This window comes from Argopecten irradians, chromosome 4 (assembly GCF_041381155.1).
Source record: "Argopecten irradians isolate NY chromosome 4, Ai_NY, whole genome shotgun sequence".
NCBI lineage: Eukaryota > Metazoa > Mollusca > Bivalvia > Pectinida > Pectinidae > Argopecten > Argopecten irradians.
In genome coordinates, this window is record NC_091137.1 from 52,936,597 (window position 1) to 52,949,241 (window position 12,645).

Genomic DNA, 12,645 nt, shown 5'->3' on the forward strand with positions numbered 1-12,645 from the left:
GCGAAGCCTGTCTAATCTGACACCTGCTTTCCCTATATCCTATAGCAACAATAATATACAACAGTATCTGACTTTCCTACACCCTGAATAATCTGACCAAACAAGTTGCTCCAACGTGGTGTCGGATTAGACAGGTTTCACAGTATACCAGTGCAATGCTATCATAGCAATCAGATATGTTTTTTATCATATCTATAACATGCGTATGGTCGATCTTTTAGGAAAAAACAGTTATGTTTAAATTGTAGGGAAAACTCACATTTGCTTGTATGTATTTGATGTAACGTTAGACAATGCACATGTCCTTGTGCGAATAAATAGGTCACTTCAAACAGGCATCACAGGTGCGTACATCCCTACATGTAAATGATGGCCGGGTAAGGAAAATATCACTATCCGAGATGTTCAAAAACACTGTTGTACCTCCAAAGGTGTAAAACTAAATGATTGTGCATGCATCTCAACATTGTTAGTCCATTATTTGTCACAGGTGAGTGAAACACCTGTGCAATTCCTGAAATGGGATGTCCCATTTCTCAAACAGGGTAAGCAAGGTAGTGAGTAGTGGTATGATGGGTTTTTAAGTAGGATAAATTCCTCAAACTGTCCATTATTAGAGAGAATGGATTGTACATGTACCTCGCCCTGCGGGCTCGGTACTATCCATTCTCTCTAATAATGGACAGGTTTTCGGAAATTATCCATTACTTAGATCCTTGATCGAGAGTTCTGTTGATTCCGCTTTCTGATGTCCAAAGAAATTATTGATACATGGTTTAAAACAAATTGTAGAATATATTCGTTTTTTGTTTGATGAATTCTGTCTTTCAAGTAGAAAGGTATGATATTGTTCATGTTCTTGTCATATAGTTACCTCTGTAAACAGAGTAACCGGTACAAGCCTTGGTTCGATAACAATTGTAGATCATTGTATAAAAAAATATAAACGCGCGTTATCAGTGTTTAAAGGGCCACTACGCTTTCCGAAACGTGGCTTTTAATTTTTAAAATAGGAATGTAGAACGAGATCAATAATTTTGTAGAGTCGCATGAAGTTATTAACTATACGTTTACTAGCACACTTATCAGTCACCTCACAAACTGTTTAATTAAGAATAAATAAAAATGTTTTAATTTTCATAACTGCGGGTCGTTTATATGTTTCCCGCCGTCGTCCTAAATACCAAGCGCGGTAAGTTGACTATCACTGCGCCACACGGCAAAACAGCGAAATGAATCTCCACTGTTATCGTACATTAGACAGGAAATCTTGCATATGTTTGGTATTGTAACCTCATCTTAATCCATCGATATATATTTTCTTTTGGTATTAATGTTTTTAAGAAACCTTTAAATTTTGCTCCGGAAATGTAGTGGGCCTTTAATGGTGAACGGTCATTGGACAACAGATTATGTCTTATAATGCAAGCTAAAAAACAGTATAAAACTTGTGAAAGATAACTGAATCGACAGTATCTAAGTATGGAAGGTAACATGCTAGATTTGTTAAAACGTAACAGCCCTAAAGATTTTTTTTCGAAATTTTTTCAAATCGTAAAATTACCAAGACTGGTGATGTATCATTAACTGATTTTTTCCAATTATTTCAAAGATCTGGCTATGTGAAGCGAATTACATCGATTTTATGAAGACGAAACAGCAGAGTTTAATATATCCGGAAAGTAGGATGTAGATATTGATGCTAAATGAACTTTTAGATTTGAAAAAAAAAAGTCTCCCCATGTCAAGGTCTGCTGAAGTGTTGAATATGCAGCTTAACGGATACTTATTAGAATATAATGGAATATATTTTTCAACGTGGTTTTTTTAGAGGTTATTATAACAATATGTTACAAATAGGTTATTTCCCAGAGTCATGGGCTCAGGGCGTTATCATTCCCTTGCACAAGAAGGGTGATAGAAATAATGTGATTAATTATAGGGGGATAACATTGATAAGCCATTTAGCAAAACTGTTTACATCGTTGTTAAACGGCTGTTAAAATGGAGTACACGTGAAAATATTATATCCGATGCTCAGTTCGTTTTTAAGCCTGGTTTTGGTACGGTTTGTTCCTCTTTCTCCCACTTTTTCGAGATCAAAGGAATTATACAAACACTGGAGAACAAAGGCACACCAATTATAGTCAGTTCTGATAAAGTAGTGACTTTAATACAGGTATATTTTTTTACCTGTAATTTTACAAATAGTCACAATTCTATTTAATTGTTAGCATACCTATACCTGCATTTTATTCCCATTTTAAATGTTTTCATATTTTATCACACTATCTTAAAATGTTAAATGTAATAAAACATTAATTAATAAGATATAATTACTTAAAAGTAAAACATTTATATATATACAACACATTACTTATACTTTAAGCACTACAGTTAAACATTAATAAGAGATAACTAATTAAAATCAAAACATATATTTTTGACTTTAAACATATTTTATTGTCATAAAAGGACAAATGGATTAGGCACAAGTTATACAACTTAAGAAGCCTTCTCCAATCTTATGAAATATTTACAGATGATGACATTGATACAATAGATATAAATATAATTGAAGTATATAATAACAAGATATACTATATATCATAAAATTATGTAATGTTCAAAATCTTCCGCTGGACTTTACGAATGATTGCACAAGTTCAAATACATGACAATTTACTTCAAAAGCCAAGTTTTCATTTCCGTAAAGTAAAGTAAGGTTGGGTAAGCCGGCTGTCGATGTTTCGGTACCGTTTGGCTCTGGGTCTGGTTTGTCCTCCAGCTGCGTGTTTGGAGCACACGGATGATGCTATAGATATTTGGGTGGGAGAGTTCAACCTTCTTCTGGAGTTTTTTGTGCCATCCTCGGTGTTACATAGGTCTATGAGGTTGCTGGATGTCGCAAAGGCTATGATGAGGGAATGGTCACCATCGTCAAGTAGAAGGAATTCCTCTCCAGCAGTCGTCTGTGTCCACTTTCCCTCGAGATTGATGTCCTGGATGGTTTTTGGTAGTTGAGGAGTCTGGGTGCGTCTGGCGTTACGTTGTAGAGTAATGTCTTGCTAGATTGAAATGTTGGTAGGTGTTGGACAGTGGAGAGTGTATCGTTATTACAGTCGTGAGTTCGCAGTTTGGTAACCTCTTCTTCGTAAATCCTGGGTATGGGATTCACCTCCTCCATGCAGCGGGTACAGATGTTCTCCATAATCTCCAGGGCCGTGATATTGGCGTGGTCCCGAGGATGGTTGTGGGGGTGGTGGCCATTTCCTGTAGGGATGTTGTTGCGGGTACTCAATGTGGAGGGGCAGTCGGGTATGGTGCATCTTCAGTAGGTGTGTTCTCCTCTGTTGTTCTTCACACAGTAGATTTAGCCATTATAATCAATGTTCTGTCTTCCAAATTTATTTCTAAGAAATTTCACCTGAATCTGTGCGTTTGCCATGTTGTTGGTTGATGGGGAACTGTGATAGTCAAACCTCTCTGATGTCCTGATATACTTATAACATACAGCTTGGATGCTGGTCTGAACAATTTTAATCTTATTATCAAAATCTTAGATGTATTCACTTTTCATCCATTTTATGCCTTGATAATTAAAAAAGTCAGCTTATGTGACCATTTACAAAGACCTACATATACTGTATGCTAATTATTTAATTACTGATTCTTCACTCAAAAAAAAACAAAACTATAAGAATCTCCTCATACATATTATAACTGCACAGTCTTCTATAGACTTAGATGATGAAAATGGTATATGATATGTAAATATTGTATAAATAATGATGAAATTACATAACTTTAAACATTGTGTAAAAACCAGGTAATGTGGAAGAACACAGGTATAATCCAGGTAATGTGGGAGAACACAGGTAAAATCCAGGTAAGGGATATGTGAAGCAGACTATAACTGCTGTCACAACATAACTGCCCTTATGTTATTATAAAAAAGTGGGAGAAACAAGAACACACCTTTGGTACCAAGGACGCTATTTTCGTTACACAGTTTAATTATTAATTCTTTAAAACAAAATAAGAAACTTTACTTTGCTTTTATTGGTTATAGTAAGCTTTTGATAGTGTAACGCACCACAATTTATGGTTTAAACTTTGGAGTAGTGGTGTCATAGGTAGACTGCTTAATGTTATTAAATCAATTTATGATAATGTTCGCTCATGTGTGAAATTGGATGGTAAATTACCTGCTATGTTCGATATACATGTCGGTTTATTACAAGGGGAATCGTTATCTCCGATACTTTTTTCATTATTTGTTAATGATATGGAAAGTCATTTTTTTAAATTCCAATTGTCAAAGTTATTCATTACAGTTGATTTACCTCTTTGTGCTCATGAATGCAGACGACACAGTTTTATTCTCGGAAGATGCCACCGATCTCCAGTATAAGCTTGATTGTTTACAGACATACACAGAGAAATGGAATTTAAATGTTAATACGGATAAAACTAAAATTGCTGTATTTAGGAAAAGGAAAAGAATGTCGCTTTCTGAAAATTCGACGTTTAAAGGTAAACCTATCGAAATTGTTGATCAGGTTTGTTATCTTGGCCTGATTTTTAACTATAATGGGAAATTTACTGTGACACAAGATATATTGGCATCACAAGGAAGGAAAGCATATTATAATTTGAAAGGAAAATGAAAATGAAAGATTTCGCCCTTAATACTGAGACTAAAATTTCATTATTTGATACATTTGTTGCATGTATATTGAATTACGGAAGTGAAGTTTGGGGACATAACGTAGCGCCGCAAATTGAAAAAATCCATCTTCTTTTTTTAAAGATCTTTTAAACATTAAGCGAACGGTCAATACTTCCATGGTGTACTTTGAAACTGGGAGATATTCTTTGTATGTACAACGTAAAATATCCATAATGAGATATTGGTTGAAAATTCTGAATACTAGTAACTGTATTTTAAAATCATGTTACGATGCACTAGTTGAGTTGAATGTAAGAAAACCTAATTGCAAAGTTAATTGGGTTCATCATGTTAAACATGAGCTTTGTAATTTGGGTTTTAGTTAGGTTTGGACTAGGCAATATGTACTAAATGAAAATAATTGTTTGCTATTGTATGCTCAACGTGTCCATGATGTATTAATTCAAGAATTACGCAATGCCATTTCTTCCAAATGTTATTTATATAAGCATATCGCTGATACCTTTTGTATTATTTAACTAAGCCAATTAACCCTAGATTTAAAAATTTACTGAGTAAATTCCGGATGCAAGGACACAGTCTTAATATAGAATCTGGGCGCTATAGTAACATTCCCAGGAGTCAGAGAGTATGTACAGTTTGTGATAAAAATGATGTTGAGGACAAGGTCCATTTTATTTTACTCTGTCCTGCATCAAGCAGTATTATTACCGACATCCGAGTGTTTATAAGCTTATAGAATTGTTTTCATGTAAAAGTGTAAACAATTTAAATAAATTGAGTAAATATTTGTTTCATGCTTCGGAAATAAGGAAAAATCTCCTCTCTGTGTAACGTTATAACGAATGTTGAATTAACTGTACATTTATTTACACCTAGCTATTTAATCATTGATAAATGATTATTTATTTATTATTTGAAGTATACTTTTTTGACGTCATACATGTGGTGACGTCGCAAATACATTAATTATTTTTGTATTGTTCCTCCTTTATTAAGATGTTTGTTACGAATTTACACGTCAAGGGATTCTTTATAAATATGTATGTGTATGGGATTGTCCTCCGCCATCTTGTATATTATATATGAATTTTGATTTAAAATAATTATGTATATTGTTGCCTATATGCTGTATCGCATTTGGTTATCAAAAAACTTGAAATGTTATGAAAGATCAACTTCCGTTCCATAGTTGATGCATCGTCCCCTATTTGGATACTTGGTGCCCTGTTTTATATTTAAAAACCGTAACTTCGCGATAAAAACCTGGCATACATTGCAAAAAGAGGATTCGTAATTAAGGGACGTTGATTAAACGAGCGGACACTCAATATTTTCGTCAAATTTGGATTAAATTCAAAGTGTACCCTCAAATTCCGGTTCATGGAGTGTCGTACCTTGTTCATATAGTAGGGGTAGGATATTTTATTTTCCAAAACCAGATGCAGACGCCTGTTATATGGGTGTCAGAAGACAATGCTAACTTTCGGGTCATCGAAACATAAATGCTAAAATATCAACTATTATACATAAGTATGACTCTTTAGTTTATTATTTCAATGTTTAAAGATTTGTTTGTTTGCTTGATTAATTAATGTCTTATTAACAGCTATGGTCATGTAAGGACGGCCTCCCATGTATGCAGTGTGTTGCGTGTATGTTTGCGAGGTGCGTGTTTTGGGAGACTGCGGTATATTCATGTTGTGTCTTCTTGTATAGTGGAACTATTGGCCTTTTTATAGTGCTATACCACTGAAGCATGCCGCCGAAGACACCAAGCAACACACCCCACCCCGTCACATTATACTGACAACGGGCGAACAAGTCGTCCCACTCACCGTATGCTGAGCGCATAGCAGGAGCAGAAACTATCACTTTTATAGACTTTGGTGTGTCTCGACCAGGGGACAGAACCCAGAGCCTTAGTTACTTGTTGTTGAAGATTGCATGTGTGTAAGGGGTACCAGTGGGGAAATTATTGCAAACAAATTAATGAATTATCATTTGATAAACCCAGAGAAGTCCGAATGGTTTTTTTCTGGTTGTCGGACATTATTCTCAGAAATTACACAAGGCGGCGCTTAAAACCACTCAGATTGGAATAGACTTCGGAGAAATTGACGGAAATTACTCCGAGATGTCGCGATTGTATTGTAGCGGGATTGGACTGGGTCGATCATCGGTGACCAGGTAGCTCAGTCGGTAGAGCACTCGGCTAGTATTCTGAGGGTCCCGGGTTCGAATCCCGGTCTGGCCGCTACATTTTCTCCTCTCCTGTTACAGAATTGGCGCCCAACTAAATAACCCACGGTGGTGGTGTTTGGAAGGGTCTTGTGTGTCTTCGAGGGCGAAGACTTCGAGAAAGGAGGGAGGAGTGTAGCGGGATTGGACTGGGTCGATCATCGGTGACCAGGTAGCTCAGTCGGTAGAGCACTCGGCTAGTATTCTGAGGGTCCCGGGTTCGAATCCCGGTCTGGCCGCTACATTTTCTCCTCTCCTGTTACAGTATAATCGGTGATTTGGCGAGTTTTGTTTACATTGTCGGGAACGCGTGGAGCATCTATATATAGCCTAACTAGTACTGTTGGCTAGATGATCATGACCTAATTGTAAAATGTCCGTACATGCTGAAGTTATAACCGAAATGTTATGGTTGTTTCTATGCGTATATCAGTACAGTGCATATTAGACGGAAAACTTGTTAGCATTAGGAAAAGGCCCACTGCACCTTCTGAACAACTTTATTTAAATAAACAAAACGTTCATTTTCATAACGCAGGTCGTATCGTATTATGTTTCCTGACGTCGTCATAATAACAACGCCTTAGTTGACTATTTCTGTGCCAGACGGCAAAACTTCAACTTGTTTGGTTTTGTAACCTCATCTTTAGCCATATTATGTTATAATTGTTGTAAAGAAACTTTTATTTTTTTTTGTTTCGGAAAGGTAGCCTAGTGGCCCTTTTATGAATATCATGAAGCTGATTATCTTTTTAGCCCACCATCATCAGATGGTGGGCTATTCAAATCGCCTTTCGTCCGTGGTCCGTCGTCCGTCCGTCCTTCCGTCCGTCCGTCCGTTAACAATTCTTGTTACCGCTATTTCTCTAAAAGTACTGAAGGGATCTTTCTCAAATTTCATATGTAGGTTCCCCTAGGACCCTAGTTGTGCATATTGTATTTTGGGACTGATCGGTCAACAAGATGGCCGCCAGGCAGCCATCTTGGATTTTGATAGTTAAAGTTTGTTACCGCTATTTCTCAGAAAGTACTGAAGGGATCTTTCTCAAATTTCATATGTAGGTTCCCCTAGGACCCTAGTTGTGCATAATGCATTTTGGGACTGATCGGTCAACAAGATGGCCGACCAGCCGCCATCTTGGATTTTGATAGTTAAAGTTTGTTACGGCTAATTCTCAGAAAGTACTGAAGGGATCTTTCTCAAATTTCATATGTAGGTTTCCCTAGGACCCTAGTAGTGCATATTGCATTTTGGGACTGATCGGTCAACAAGATGGCCGCCAGGTAGCCATCTTGGATTTTGATAGTTAAAGTTTGTTACCGCTATTTCTCAGAAAGCACTGAAGGGATCTTTCTCAAATTTCATATGTAGGTTCCCCTAAGACCCTAGTTGTGCATATTGTATTTTGGGACTGATCGGTCAACAAGATGGCCGCCAGGCAGCCATCTTGGATTTTGATAGTTAAAGTTTGTTACCGCTATTTCTCATAAAGTATTGAAGGGATCTTTCTCAAATTTCATATTTAGGTTCCCGTAGGACATTAGTTGTGCATATTGCATTTTGGGACTGATCGGTCAACAAGATGGCCGACCAGCCGCCATCTTGGATTTTGATAGTTAAAGTTTGTTACCGCTAATTCTCAGCAAGTACTGAAGGGATCTTTCTCAAATTTCATATGTAGATTCCCCTAGGACCCCAATTGTGCATATTGCAATTTTTGGACTCATCGGTCAACAAGATGGCCGACCGGTGGCCATCTTGGATTTTGATAGTTAAAGTTTGTTACCGCTATTTCTCAGAAAGTATTGAAGGGATTGTTCTCAAATTTCATATGTAGGTTCCTCTAGGACCCTAGTTCTGCATATTACATTTTGGGACTGATCGGTCAACAAGATGGCCGACCAGCAGCCATCTTGGATTTTGATAGTTAAAGTTTGTTACGGCTATTTCTCAGAAAGTATTGAAGGGATTGTTCTCAAATTTCATATGTAGGTTCCCCTAGGACCCTAGTAGTGCATATTGCATTTTGGGACTGATCAGTCAATAAGATGGCCGCCAGGTAGCCATCTTGGATTTTGATAGTTAAAGTTTGTTACCGCTATTTCTCAGAAAGCACTGAAGGGATCTTTCTCAAATTTCATATGTAGGTTCCCCTAGGACCCTAGTAGTGCATATTGCATTTTGGGACTGATCAGTCAACAAGATGGCCGCCAGGTAGCCATCTTGGATTTTGATAGTTAAAGTTTGTTACCGCTATTTCTCAGAAAGCACTGAAGGGATCTTTCTCAAATTTCATATGTAGGTTCCCCTAGGACCCCAGTTGTGCATATTGCATTTTGGGACTGATCGGTCAACAAAATGGCCGACCGGTAGCCATCTTGGATTTTGATAGTTAAAGTTTGTTACCGCTATTTCTCAGAAAGTATTGAAGGGATTGTTCTCAAATATCATATGTAGGTTCCTCTAGGACCCTAGTTCTGCCTATTGCATTTTGCGACCACCATCTTGGATTTTGATAGTTTAAAGTTTGAAAAGCAGAAAAAAGAAGTGTAAGTTTGAAAAGCAGAGAAAAGATCCCTCTTTCATTTGTCAGACATAGATCAATTTTTGGTGGGCGCCAAGATCCCTCTGGGATCTCTTGTTTCATTTTAAACTCGTTTAATATTTTTTTATATGAAGTGAACACTCGTTTAAGATTTTATATAGATCTACAATACATATATACTAAAGCATGCTAGTTTTCTTATTACTTTTATTATGTAGATCAAAATCAGGCCAAAAAATATGTCTGTTTAGGGCAAGGACGTATAAATCCTTGGTTTAGGGTTACATTGGCAAAAAAAATAGGGTCGGTAGGTCGGGAATTTTTTTAAGTATCTTTCACTCTAAAGTAATGACCGGAACCGGAGTCTGAGATCGAAATTCCGACTTTTATTTTTTTCGTAGAAAAGTGGAAAAAATTAGGCTCGGTCGGGTAGGCTAAACCTAACAGACATATTTTTCCCTGACACACCATGGATCAGGACCGAGTCAAGGGAAGTAACTCGAATATCATTAGATGTTCATTTTATATTTCACAATATACATGTAAACATCTGCACACATTTGATATACATGTAGTACGTACGTGTGTATACGTTATATTGGGTGGGCGTACATAGTGTTACCAAAACTTAACATGTCAATAAACGGAAACATATGAGGCAAACGAAGGGATTGTCCGAGTTTCAACTTGCTGTAATACCGGTGTTAGCCGGACTGTTACATGTAATGAGCAAGTCTGGTAGATATCTATATATAGATCTAACGTTATATATCAGAAACACACACACATTTATATGTGTAAAAGGAGCGGGTCGGTGTGACTTGTACATAGTGTTAAATACGGTCTCTGTCACTCAGCTGACGGAGCATGCTTCTTTGGCTCAGTCGGTAGAGCCGTAGATTTCCACGCCGGAGACCCGGGTTCGATTCCTGGTCGGGGCACTCGACAGGAATGTGTATTTTCCAAGTTCTTCTACATTGGCGCCCAACTAAATAACCCATGGTAGGTGGTTAAAGAGTCTCGGGTTGAGATTTAGGAAATCTCAAGAAAAACAGGGGGAGTAGTGTAAAAGGAGCGGGTCGGTGTGACTTGTACATAGTGTTAAATACGGTCTCTGTCACTCAGCTGACGGAGCATGCTTCTTTGGCTCAGTCGGTAGAGCCGTAGATTTCCACGCCGGGAGACCCGGGTTCGATTCCTGGTCGGGGCACTCGACAGGAATGTGTATTTTCCCAGTTCATCTACATATGTATACATTAATATTGCGCGTATTTATGTTTTTGATGAATAAATATGGTTAATTAATTAATTAATTGCTGTTATGTCTAGGCTAGTATTGTACATGTGTCAAGATTACGTTAGTAAGAACCTGTCACGGGGCCCCGTTCTATTTTTAGCTGGCTGTTGAGATTCCAGCGTCATGCACGCCATTGACAAGCGCCTTAGCAACCAATCACGTTTACAAACACAGTCGGTGCAAAACATGGCGGATCATTTAGCCGGCTGACAGTTGTGTGGATTTTACATTGCGCAGTATTTTATGTGATAAGTGTATAAGACACCAAAACACACAGGAATAACGTGGATTAACTTTCAAAATGCCAGAGGAAAACGTGAGAGTTGCCGTCAGAGTTCGGCCATTCATATCCTTTTTTATTCCATGAATGACAGGTGCTGTCAAACCCAAGATAAGGGCTAGAGCCTACCGTAGGTCCTAGGTATTTTCATTTAATGTAGGCAGGCAGACGTCGAATTGAAGTTATGTATATTATTATTAAATTTCAACAAGATTTTTTGACTTTGTGCTCTAGATCTGTTGCTTGATCGAAATACATCTAACTGTAGCATAGTTATATTTTCCTGTCGGATTTTCCTCTGGCCCCGACACCAGAATTAGACAATCTAATCATAGTGTTAATCCATTTGATTGGTTAGAGACATCAATGTTCAAGTAGTTTAGCATTATTATAATTGTAAACTTTGTCCAGGTATATGTACATGTAGAATTCATTCACTGGAGAGAAATTTATCTATAATGATATAATTGTTGAATACACTAACTGTTAATAAGATATTCTAATTTTTACTTATTGATTAACATTTGATTATCTTCTCTTCTTCTTTTTGGTCGTTTATCGATTCTGTGAATGTTGACAACTATGTCAAAGAATTTTGAAATTAAAAACTGATTTGTTTAGTATATAGGCCTATGCTACAGGATATTTGGTATACAGGTAAAAGATTAGAAGAAAAGACATGTCACTTTATTCTGGGTTTTTTTTGCAAGAAAACTGATCAATGAGAAAAAAGAGCTTACACATTGACTCTAAATCTTGATATAACATGTGTGTTCCGAAACACACATATTATTTTATTTAGCCTAAACAATGACCACCAAGCTAGATCGCAATGAAGGCACATATGTGTATCAGAATGTCAGAAAAATGCATGGCCAGACAGGGTTTTAAACATGGAAACCTTTGCACACTGTAAAATGTTTTATTGCTTGAGCTATCAATTTACCTGGTTGTTATCAACCCGATCGTCAGAATCGATCGTTACACTCTTCTCTCCTCCCTTTTTAAAAAAAATTATTTTCTTAATTAACACACACAACACGGGTTCTGATACCCCTGTTATGTTCATAAGTGTACCACCAATGCTTGAAACAGGGCTTGGTTATGGTACCAAATCATAGGAGCTAAAAAACGCACAGCTAGACCGGCCGGGGTTCGAACTAGGGACCTTCTGAACTGAGGCAGGTGCTCTACCAATATTGAGCTACCTAGGTGCAGTTTTTCATGAACATTAATATTTTTTTAAGTTTAGAGAATTCCTTAACGTAAAATTTCTTACAGGAAAGCATTTAAAAATTTAGGAAAAATCTGAAGTTAAGGAGTCATCTTAAAACCCTTAATTAATATGATCAATCTAATCCAGAACCTTTACAAAAGAACCAATCATACGTTGGTAAAAAAATATGCCTTGAATATTTGTTTTAGGCCAGACCTAATTAATTGTTTGTTTCTCGACCCATACCAGACAATGTTGGATAGGTAGGTTGGTAAAATGGTTTTATTTTTTGGTTGTGACAACAAATATCCAGAATTACTTGTTTTCTTTCCAAAACTGAAGTAAAAAAGTATAAAAATGTATTATAAGAAC